A 12,231-nucleotide genomic window follows, 5' to 3' on the forward strand; every position below is an offset into this window, starting at 1 on the left:
GTCCTTGAGCACATGTCATGAGTCCTCTCTCGAGTTGTGCCTTTAGAAAGCGGTTTTCCTCAAGAATAGATGCTAGGTCACCACTAGAGTTAGTAGTACAAGCATCAACATTGATAATAGGAGAAGAGTAAGCCTTGGCTAGGGTTTCAAGATAAGTAAGCTTGAGCGTCTCAAAACTCTTTGTAAGAAGGGTGATCTCATCTTCCTTAGTCTTGAGGGACGCGGATGGAAGCTCACAATCCTTAGAGAGAGAAGCATGAGATTTCACAAGCTTAATTTTCTCAATCATCAACTCCTCGCAAGAGTCCTTAGCCTTTTCAAGGAGGCAAGTTCTTTAGCATGAACATCAATGTTTGCACCAATTTTCAAGCATAGTTCATCATTTCGTGCTTCCTCATATTGGACTTTCCGCTCAAGGCTTTCATATTTTTCCTTTTCCTCGGTGACGAAGATTTCGAGTTCCTTAATGGTGATGGTGTGCTTACTCACCATCTCCATAAGCATACGAAACATAGTGAGCTTCTTTCCTTTGAGAGAGAACATGAACTTATTTAGTTTAGCAAGCATAGGATCATCTATATCATCATTATCATCATCATAATTATCCTCCGCATCAAGATACTCATCACAAGGAATAGAAGGAGTGAAAAGAGGAGGGTTTGACCATGGGGTTACCTTGACCTTGTCAGGTGAGTTTTGGTCCTCTCCATATTCTACCATGGTCATTGCCATTAGGCACTTGTGGGCGTTGCCCTTGTAGTCTTTCATATAGTTGTAGGTGACAACATCACCACTCTTGTTGACTAGCCTCAAGGTGTTTTGAGAATCTTGAGCTACTCCGGCAACACCACTAACATCATCGGGATCAGATTCTTCATGAGCAACCATTGCTTTCCCATCTCTCTTCTCGAGCTTGGAGTTCAAAGGATTTGGCAACTTCTTCTTGGGAAAGGTCTTGGGAAACCTTGGTTTATCTTCTCTCTTCTCATAAGGGAAATCATTGGAGAAGTGGTTGGTTTCTTCACAGTTGTAGCATTTTCTCACTTTCTTCTTCTGGAATCTTCCCTTGAATTTTCCCGCGCTAAAATTCTTGACAAAGAGGGCAATGTCTTCATATGAAGGGCTCTCATTAGTCAATCACATCACCATCTTCATCATCAACATCTTCTTCTTCACTTTGCTCTTCTTCACATACATGCTTGGCCTTCAATGTAAGATTGATCTTTGATGTTGAGGTACCATGCATGGCAAGATGTTTTGTAGCATTTGCCTTTGACTCTTCAAATAGTTGGAAAGTGGATATGATGTCATACAGAGTCATCTCCTTGAATCCATGGTGTTGTCTTATGTCCCACACCATTTGGTAATGATAAGGAGCAAGAGCATGAAGCAACTTGTCCAGGAGAACTCGCTTAGTCAAGTTGAATCCATCTTGTGTCTTGTCACAATCACAAGACTCGGTGTCAGCGGTGAGAGTCATGAGACGCTCAAGGAGCTGCTTGGGGGATTCACCTTTCTCCATACAAAAGTTTCACAATTGACCCTTGGCAATTTCATATTGAGCAAGCCAGAGAGTGGAGGTACCGGTCATGGTTCTCACAAATGCTATCCCATAATTCCTTGGCACTTGTGAGGTGTATGCATGGTCTCCTTTGCTTGTCAGTCATACCTCTCATTATGCACATGGTTGATGTGCCATTGAGATTCTTGTCATATATTTCTCTTGGTGTAAGATTCTTCAGGTCAATAACTTTGTATCCATACTCCAAGATATCCAACATCTCATCATTTCCATATCAAAGATGATCCTGCATAGCAACTCTCCACAAGGCAAAATCGGTTGTGTCATCAAGTAAAGGAGGTTTGCCTTGAGGGTTATACTTTGGTTTCTCTAACTAAGGTCTTGCATAAAGCCAAGGAACACTGGAGTGATCATTACTAGGAGGTTGTTGGCCAAGTGAAGGAGTAGGCACAATTGGCCTCGAGGTCGCACCACCCAAAAGTGGTGCAAGCATCATGGTTAATGTGGCTAATCTCATTTTGACCAAGGCCTCAAGAGAAGCATCATGCTCCTTCTTTTGCTTACCAAGAGCCTGTTCCAGATCCTCAGAAGTAAAGGACTTGGCTTCTGTGGAAGCCGCGCCCTTATCCTTCGGATCCGCAACAAGGGGAATCCCATCGGGGTTCATCTTGCTCTAGGGCGGTTAAGCCACAAGAATAGAGCACGAGGCTCTGGTACCAATTGAAAGGATCAAGATGGACCTAGAGGGGGTGAATAGGTACAATTACATATTTTAATTGTTACTTCACAATTTTAGACAATAATGTGGAATATGAAAGTAAACCCAACAATTGCAAGTAAGATGCTAAGAGCTAAGCAAGGTAAGCAAGTAACACAAGTAAGTGAGTCAGCAAGCACAATATGATATAAGTAAAGACTAAGAGACAACTAGCCACAAGTAGGAAGTTAGGATTAGGAATAACCGCAACTCCGAGAGACGAGGATGTATGCCGATGTTCACTTCCTTGGAGGGAAGCTACGTCACCGTTAGAGAGGTGGATGTTACCATGAAGGCACACCAACGCCACGAAGGCTCACCCTATTCTCCCTTTGAGACAACACCACAAAGGCGTTTCTCAACCACTAGTGGTAGACCTTGGGGTGGTCTCCAAACCCTCACAAACTTTCCGGGGGTAATCACAATGGTCGATTCCTCTCCGAAAGACTCTTACCACCTAGGAGTCTCCAACCTCCAAGAGTAATAAGAACGATGGGGAAAATCTCAAGACTTGCTCAAATCACGAATTTCTTTGGTGCAAAAAAGGGGAAGGAGTGGATCTATCACTTGCTTGGACAACTTCTCACAAATGCTCTCAAATCCCTTTGGGATCTAAGATTTGGTGTATGAGTGTGTGAGAGAGAGAGAGTGTGTGAAATGTCACTGGTGCGCATCGGTGCTATACAAACGGTTTCTAACCCCTTTCCGCGACATCATTTGGAACCGTTACCAAGTGAGTGTGGGCGATAGAGGGGTCCTTCCCACACGACCCAGAAACCGTTGGAGATAGGGGGCCTTGGCTCCTACAGTTGTCCTTATATAACCGTTTCCGATATCTCGAATATCCCAAACGCTTCATCCTTGCTACTCGTTTGTGCTCACATTGCCATCGCAGTCGGAGTTTTGTGGTTTTACCTAAAATTAGGAAGATTCTAGGCACGGGAGTTTTCCAGGCACATACCAAACTGGCTCTACGTTTATGATGCCTAGCACATCACAAACAGTTCATCATTATAAACCGTGTACGATAGGTAGACAATCACACACATTTAGTTTTCCCGCACCGTATGTGATAGTGTCTGACATCACACACGCTTTGCAAATGGCTACTGTGTGCATTGTTAGACATGTTTCCTCTCCGTGAACCGTGTCAGATTATGATGTATATCACACACGTTGTGCTTTATTAACCATGTGCGCCGTAATGACCTGCACACCGTAATCTCGCCCTAATTTAATTACTGCTATTTAAAATTGTACCTAATTTAAACTTGAAAGTAGGCTATAGCTTTATTTATATCCATCAGGTTCAAACAACCAATGCATTATTCAATTCACAGGAACATATGTTTAAGAATTACATAAGCACCAAATAAAGAATGATGAACCAGGGTTCTATACTTGTACTATTATAGATGGTAAAGAAAGAGGCGACAAACATTCTGTTTGCTGAACAAGGTGAAGCGGAATGGCCCTATTGTGCTCTCCTGGATGCAGAAGGCACGCACGACTCTAGTCCAACCCCTTGTGATGGTCGGCCGCCAATCATCTAGTTTGAGAGGTAATCTTGAGTAAACTGCTTCAGGATCCACTGCTAAGGAAAAAAGATTCAGACATTGTCATCTAGCACAACTCATTACGGGATGTAAAAATAAGGCTACAAGGTTCTTACTTACCATCCTGCAGTTCACTGCTGTCTTGCATAAAGTGTAAACAAATAGTTTGATTGACATCTTTTGACTCATTTTAATAATAATCTTTATCGGTTTCCTCATTTGATGCTGGTTCATGAATATCTCATTGCCCCATACGTAGAAAGAGTCGAAGTGTTGATCTTTGGTAATGACATGTCTACCTAAAAGCACCAAGTTAATATTAGAAGCTAAACAACAATTGAAAAATGATGTAGTACAACACTCACTACATCCCATTATATAAGATTTTATTACATGTATATCTAGACATCATCAAAACATTAAGGTAAGATGAACATTAAGGTAACACTCTTCCTTGTTGCTATGTAGCCTGGGATTGCATATTTAGTCATTCAGTACAATGCATGTTGCTATGTAGCCTCAGATATATTAAATATGGCCCTAGTTAACCTACAGATAAATGGGTTGCAGATATATTCAGTGAAATGTCTGATTCAGCGATTAATCCCTTATCAGTCCCAAGGCTATATGGTACCAGCTACCGAGATCCTGAACAGTGAGTACATATAAGCAATGCGATGAAACTAACCTCGATGGAAAACAACACTGTTCTCAATATTGTCCTGTATGAGTACATATAAAGGCATGTTAAGCACAACAGACTAAACATCAACCAAATATATCCATGGTAGACAACATAATCTACAAATGATAGCTTTAGTGTGCAGGCTTAAGCACGCTAGTTAAGCAAAACAAGAAGTGGAAAGGTGTATTAACTGCATCAGGCATAACATTTAAAAACAAGCAAATAGTCATTCAAACTGGTATTGTGCAGGTCTAAAGTACACTAGTTATTGTTAAAAAATGAAAAGGCATGTTAACTTCAATATCCTTAACAGCAACCAAATATCGTAATTCATAGTGGTATTGTTGAAACTGTTATTGATGAAATTGAACTGCACCGCAAATAGTTGCACATATAGAGCATCACATTGTGAAGAACTGAAATAAATAAGGCATAAGGCTATCTCTAGCCGATCCTTTAAAAGTTAAAGGACTAAAACCCTTAGTGGATATATATATATATATATATATATATATATATATATACTCCAGCAATTTTTGGCCATTTCTAGTCGACCCCCTAAACTTATTATTGTAAACTTCAATTTGATCAAGTTCAAAGCAGCTTCAACCGAAAGTTGCATGCATTCAAACATAAACATAGATAGTTTTGCATAACCGAACATAAAACATAAATTTAAACTAAGCTAAACAACTTTAAGTCAAGTAGAGGTTGAGCCAATCCTTCCTCGTCAGGTACGGTGTGCCACGAGCCGGGTCCGGGCTGGTGCTGTCGTCGGGGTCGTTGAGGAAGACACTCCTCCACTCGTTGACGTCGATCTCCTCGTCCTCGCCACCCACCTCGACGCCCTCCGTGCTGCCGTCCTCGCCGCCTTCTGCGCGCGGAAAATATTGCCTGCTCCGCCTCCACGAGCTCCGGGTGCTGCCGGCAGAGCTCTTGCATGTAGGCCTCAGCGGCGACCTCAGTCTCGAGGCACTCCCATGCCTCGCAGTCCTCCCGCGCCATAGCCGAGCTCACCACCCTGGCTCCGGCGGAACAAGGTGGACCGGACATGTGCCGAAGGGGAAATTGAGCCTAGCTGCCACGCCGTGGTAGCGGACCTGCCAGCGGTCGTACTCCATGGCCGCGAGCTCGGACGTGTGGAAGCTACCGAGCCATCTGCAGGTGTGGGTCTCTCGATCTGTAATATCGGCGACCCACGTCCCCCACCGTCGCTGCCGGATCCCGAGATAGGACCTCGTCAGCTGCCAGGTCCGAGGGAGGATGGGGAAGTTCTTGAACCGACGTAGGGGTGCGGTGGCAGGTGGATCGGGGGACCGGCGATGGAGGATCGATAAAGAGCCCATGGAGGACGACGGGACACCTCGGCGGCCACCTCGCCATCGTCGGGTGAAGAGGCCACGATAAACAACTTTTTGGCCATTGGCTCCTCGAGCTCCCCGGCACACAGGCAGAGGTTGAGGATGGAGGCGGCGGTGATGGCGGCGACCTACCAATGGTTTCAGGGGTGGTGTGTGTCTGTGTGAGCGGAGGTTTGGGGAGTGTGTGGTGTGTGTGGAGGGGGGCAAGGTGGTGTTTGAAGAAAGACCGCGGCAACTGAAAATTTTACTAGGCGGGAGTAACAAGGCGGGGCTACTAAAAATTTGGATCAAGGGCGAGCAGATATTTTTGAGATTGCGAGGGATGCAGAGGCGGGAGTAAAATGTCGGGGCCCGGTGCTACTGAAAATTTGAATCAAGGGACTGAATCAGAGCGGGAGTAACAGACATCGCACACGGTCCGCACATACTAATTGTGTGCTATCAAACATTAAAACCTTCCAGCGGTAGATATTTTCGAGATTACGAGGCAGTAGATATTTTCAGGACCGGGAGGCAAGCCTCATGGATCCCAATCTACTATGCTGATGTCAGGGACTGCAGGGCACGGGCGTGGCACACGGGTAGTCTGGCCGAACCGTGTCTGTTGCGTACCCAATCGTAGACGGTTTCTATGTCCAACTCGTGTGTTGTTTATAAATTTGGCAAAAAAGAATAACGCGGGAGAGGGTCAGAACAAGAACACACTTGCATGTGGACCAAATATATGTATGAAAATGGTGGTTTGATGTTCGAATACCCAATGCACAACTTTGATGTGGCACCTGTCACACAAAATCACAGTATTGCTAGTCAGCCACCCCCCTACGGACCCCACTTCGTGTCGGCGGTAAGGGAATCCTAGCTACGAATGCATGCCCCCAAATAGCTAGGTCTGAAATCTCACCCTAGCGTAACACAAAACCTATAGAGTCCATCATATATATATATATATATATATATATATATATATATATATATATATATATATATAAGGTCAAACTTCCCCTTTCGCTTCCCGACAAAGGTGGACTGTGTGTCGACCCACAAATGTGTGCTTGTGGCGCGAGAAGGGTCAAACCACATGCGGGTGGCCCTACTATATGTATGAAAATGGTGTGGTGTGTGATATTTAACTACCATTCATAACCTCTGATGTGTCACGTGTGCCTCGCAAATTAACTAGGCTTCCCCGACCCCACAGAGGTTGCAGGTAGCGTGAAGTAGCCCCCCCCCCCCACACACACACACACGTTGGGGGGAGGGCATCTCACCAAGACGTACTATAACACGGACCAAGCAGAATCCAACTTGGTCGTACAACCTCTCCCCGCTCGTTGTTGGTCAAAGTGATGGACGTCTACACAGCCCCGCAAAATGGGCTAGCTTGTCGCCGATAACCTCGCGAGGGAGTATTGTATGAAGACAAACCCACTATGTGCATGTGGCCCAAGTATGTATATGTGGTGTGTGTGGTATTTGAATACCCAATGCGCAAATTTGATTTGGCACAATGCTTTGGAACCGTAAAATCCCCACACTGAGCGAGGGTTCACGACGCGTACCATGCGCTCAAACTTAATTAGGCTTGGAATGGGTCGACCTACTATACGGTAACTCGAAGCAAAGAAGAAGAATATATCCACTCTGGTAACATTTCTCGTCGTTGGTCGAAATGATGGACGTCCACGCGGGCCCATGAATATATATAGGCTTGCCGCCCATAACAAAGCGAGTGAGAGTGTGTCCAAAGACAACCATTATTGCATGCGTGTGTCCCGAACATATTGATGGAGTGCATGCATATGTGTTGAATACCCGACCCAATGCACAACATTGATGTGGTGCATGCGTTGAAAATCGCAGAGGTCCCCACACAGAGCAAGAGGTCGTTCATGACGTGCCATGTGGTCCCCCCCTTCGATCCAGCGGGATGGATTCATGTGTACAGATGCGCTATTATATATATGTAATCTCACATCATGATCTATATCAAGACAAAACAAAAAATTAATCCCCTCCTAAGTCAAATTAGTTAACCTCTCTCGCGCTGTCGGTGAAAGTGATGGACCAAAGAGCTGTTTGTGTGATGTTTGAATACGCAATGCACAATTTTGCTGTGGCACCACGTATATAGGAAACCAAAAAGTACCCGCAGAGAGCGCGAGGTTCATGACGCGTGGCATGTGCTATATGTACGCCCCCATTCGACGCGTGGTATATATGTACTTCTATTGTATAGCACAAACCAAAAAAGAATCATTCCTTGATGATCAAATTAACCTCTCTCTCATTGGGTCAAAGTGATGGAGGACAACCACGCATGCCCACGGATGGAAGCGCCACACGCGAGTGAGTTCCAATATATAGGGCAACCACCGCCTGCATGGTATTGCGTGATGTTTGAATACCAATATAATGTGCAACTTTGAGGTGGAACCTGCCTCGGGAACCGAGAAGTCCCCACATGGAGCAAGGTTATGACACGCATATATATAGAGTATTCATGTTGCCCCCTCTTTGACATGTACATACTCCTATACCGTGCATATACGTAACACAAACCAAAAAAGAACCATCCTTGTTTGTCAAATTAGCCTATCTCTCGTTGTATGTTCAACTGGTCCACGATGGCCTCGTGGGTCCATAGAGAGAGGCACACGCGAGTGATGTCATAGGACAAAACCACCACGTGCATGCGCCCATGTGTTATGTGATGTTTGAATACCCAATGCACAACTTTGACGTGGCACATGCTTCGCAAACCAGAAACGCCCTACACCATGATGCGTGTAGCCCCCTCACTTCAAGCCGGCGGGAGTGTGTACGCACGTGCTCGAACTTTGATATGGAATCCCACCATGATACACACCACACACATGCCAAGATGAATCCACCTTTTAGTCAAATTAATGCCTCTCGTTGTCGGTGGAAACTAAAAACCTTTGCGGGCTAATGAATGGGCACGTCGCTGGTAACCGCACGAGGAAGAGTATTCGAGAGGACCACCAAGGCACGCATGCGGCCCGAACATTATGTATGAAAGGGTTGTGTAATTCTTTAAATAACCAATTCATGACTTTGATGTGGCATATATGACTCACAAAATGATCAATAATCCCACACGGAGGTTCACGACTCATAGTGTACTACCGGACCCCTCCCCCCCCACCCCCCACACAGACAAACACACAGATCCCGCACCACCACAGCCACTGTGAGGCATGTCAAACTTTTTCTGCAGTGAACATGCATGTGATAAAAGGCAGAGTGTCGTGTTAATTTAAAAAAATAGACATCATTCGACCATTTTTATACATTGATAGATTTCCTAGGGATTTAATGTGCAAAAATCAAATTTGAGCTACATGTGCACCAAAATGGGTTGCAAAATCATATGTGTCCCTGGGTGCATGTTTCCCTATGCAAGAGATTTCAAAATATTGAGAATATATATTTTTAAAATTCAGTAAATCCAAATCTTAGTTGAAATTCATGAAACTTATCGTGGTGTCATATATGGACACCAGTAGACTGTGATATTGTTTTTTTTCATCAACGAAACCTGTTTTGATATAATCTTCTTACAAACGGGAGATTATTAAGAATTGGCAACCAATATCTCATACAGATTATTTATTCGAACCGTGTGCGTTAGACCGTGACATGCTTCAGTTAAGCAGTAAAGCGGCAGAAAATAAACCAAAAAATATACGTGCTGCCACACGCCCCGTGTGACGTGCGAGCAGACGTGAGTTGACGGGACGCATGCGAGCAGTCTGCTGCGTAGGCATACCAGGAGGTGTGCATGCAGGTGTGCATATATACGGGGAGGCGTGCAAGTAGCTGTGTGAAATGATGGTAGGAATGGCAGAAGTCCGCCGCGCACGCTCACCGGGAGGCGAGACAGCTTTTGACCGCAGCCTACCTCGCTCCCACTGGTCCGTATTAATTGCGCGCCTGAGCCGCCGGCCATAATAGGCGGCCGTACCCCCGGTCCACAGTGGTCACCGACGTTTGGACTCTGGAGTGTATGAGGATGCGGCCAAAGCGCACCATCGGAGGGAGTGGCGACATCGGGGCTGGTGAAGCACCCGCGCAACGCGTGAATCTGGGCACAGAGGTTGCCGTCGCCGCCGACGAGGTCTCGCGCGGGCAGCAGCATGACCTTGACTTCATCGGCGCCATCGTGCCCCCCCCAGCCGAAGACAGAGGTCAATAGCACCTCCGGCAATGACTGCAACTCCGACGGAAAACCGGTTAGTCATCTATATACCTATTTGTGTGGCAAACATATCATGTGTTTTCTTCGGTTAAGCCCCCCCTCCCCCGCCCCTCTATAATTTTTCTGGAATACAAGTCCTACGGTTATGTTCTCTCAGTCCATGAAATCAGAGTAATTAAGATTCGCTAGATGCACGTAGTGTATTGATTGTTTGAATGTTATCTGTATAGAGTTAGTGAATAATTGTTTGTTCTGTACAAATGATTTTTGCTAACAACCCGACCAGGGTTAGCTTGCGTGCCAATAATTCATGGCCGGATCTTGAGAATTGATTTTGAATGTCCTACATATATGTTTGTGCCTTTTTTCTTCCTGATCTTGAGAACTGATTTCGAATGTCCTACATGTTATGCCATTTTTTTCTTTCAGATTGGTATGTACATAGATGAGGCTCTGGCCAGCGCCGCCGCCGGATGTAGATCTTGGACCCGGCTGTGCGGCCAGAAGCGGCCCCCCTGGACCTAAGGAACCAGTAGAATCTCCGGCGGACCGCATCAGCGATCTCCTGGACGGCATCCTTGGGGAGATCATCTCCCTTCTCTCCACCAAGGATGGCTGCCGCACACAAGTCCTCACATCTCGGTGGCGCATCGTGCCTCTTAATCTCGACTGTCATCAGCTATCTGTCGATGATGATTCCGAAATCCTAGGAGCCATCATCTCCTCCCACGAGGGCTCCGTTCAATACATCTGCATCCCATCATGCTACATGCTGGACATATCCTGCATGGTGCCCGCCTGGCTGACATCCCATCAATTCGATAAACTCCAGCAGCTTGAGTTCTACCATGATTATGTATGTAACATACCACGAACCGATGTATCTGTGCCCTCACCACCGATGTCCATCTCGTGGTTTTCTCCTCTCTCCACACCGCCACCTTCGCCCGGTGCAATCTAGCAGACAATCTGGTACAAATGCTTCGACTCCCACTGCTAAAAAAACTTGTGCTTGTGGTGGTTGACCTGTCAGAGGCCGCACTGCACAGCATCACCCACTCCAGCTGCCCTGCCCTGGAGCGCTTGCTGCTTGTTTTTGGAATGGAAATTCGTATCGGTTGTCTCAAAATAAAGTTTCCCCACCTTGTAAGCATGGGAATTTGTTTTTTTGGGCATGATCTCATCATCGAAGATGCCCCTTCACTTCAAAGGTTGCTCCTTGATTCTGTTATAGTACCTTCACAAATAACTGTAGTCTCTGCGCCTAAACTGGAGATCTTGGGTGCAATTCGTGATCATTTTAGATGGTTCAAGATGGTGTTTTGCTCCACACCTATTGAGGTATTGTGTATTGTGCACGTAAACTTTTGTAATCTACTTTTTTCATTTGTGCGCATAAGTTAAGTATCATCTTGGAGTACACTTTTGGTACTAATATTATGTTCTATGCTCAATGAAGAGCTTGTCCATCATATCAGTGGTAGTGGATTCTGTCAAGACCTTACATATCAGTATGTGGTGTTTTGATCTGGACATGATTATTGGCTTGCTGCAATGCTTTCCATGTCTGGAGAATTTGTATATAAAGGTGATGATTTCACGCACATTGAAAGCCAATATATAATGTACTATAATTAATCGTTCAGCTATCACTCTTTCAACATAATATTTTATAGACATTAACTGTTTTCAATCTTCATCTCTATTTAGGCACTAACACATGGAAGAGAAGGTATAACCAATCGATGGTTCAAGAACCACCAGGATTTTCTCAGATCTCATCACATTCGTTTGAAGACGGTAACGCTGGAAGGATATACATCCAACAATGAAAACACTAGCTTTGTCACATTCTTCATGTTGAATGCGAGGGCACTATTGTCCGTGAGGATTAAGTTTTTCGACAACAAATTTCTTACGGCTGCAAGTGTTGAGCAGCATAAAAAGAAGTTTCAGGTGGACCTAAGGGCTTCTGATCATTCTCGGCTTCTATTTACAACAGCTTGTCATCATGGACCAGTAGAATTTCTGAGTCGAGATCTTGATTTTATGGATAAGACCGATCCATTTGATTGTGACTGCCGAAAACTTTGGTTGAGTTAGATGTCATTGTCCTGTTCAATCTGGA

General features: G+C 45.1%; 1 pseudogene; it reads left to right on the forward strand.

Annotated features, from left to right (window-relative positions):
* LOC123096797 (uncharacterized ATP-dependent helicase C29A10.10c-like) overlaps positions 1–12,231 on the forward strand; it is a 128,831-nt pseudogene that overhangs the window by 58,437 nt on the left and 58,163 nt on the right.

Source organism: Triticum aestivum, chromosome 4D, assembly GCF_018294505.1.
Source record: "Triticum aestivum cultivar Chinese Spring chromosome 4D, IWGSC CS RefSeq v2.1, whole genome shotgun sequence".
Classification (NCBI taxonomy): domain Eukaryota; kingdom Viridiplantae; phylum Streptophyta; class Magnoliopsida; order Poales; family Poaceae; genus Triticum; species Triticum aestivum.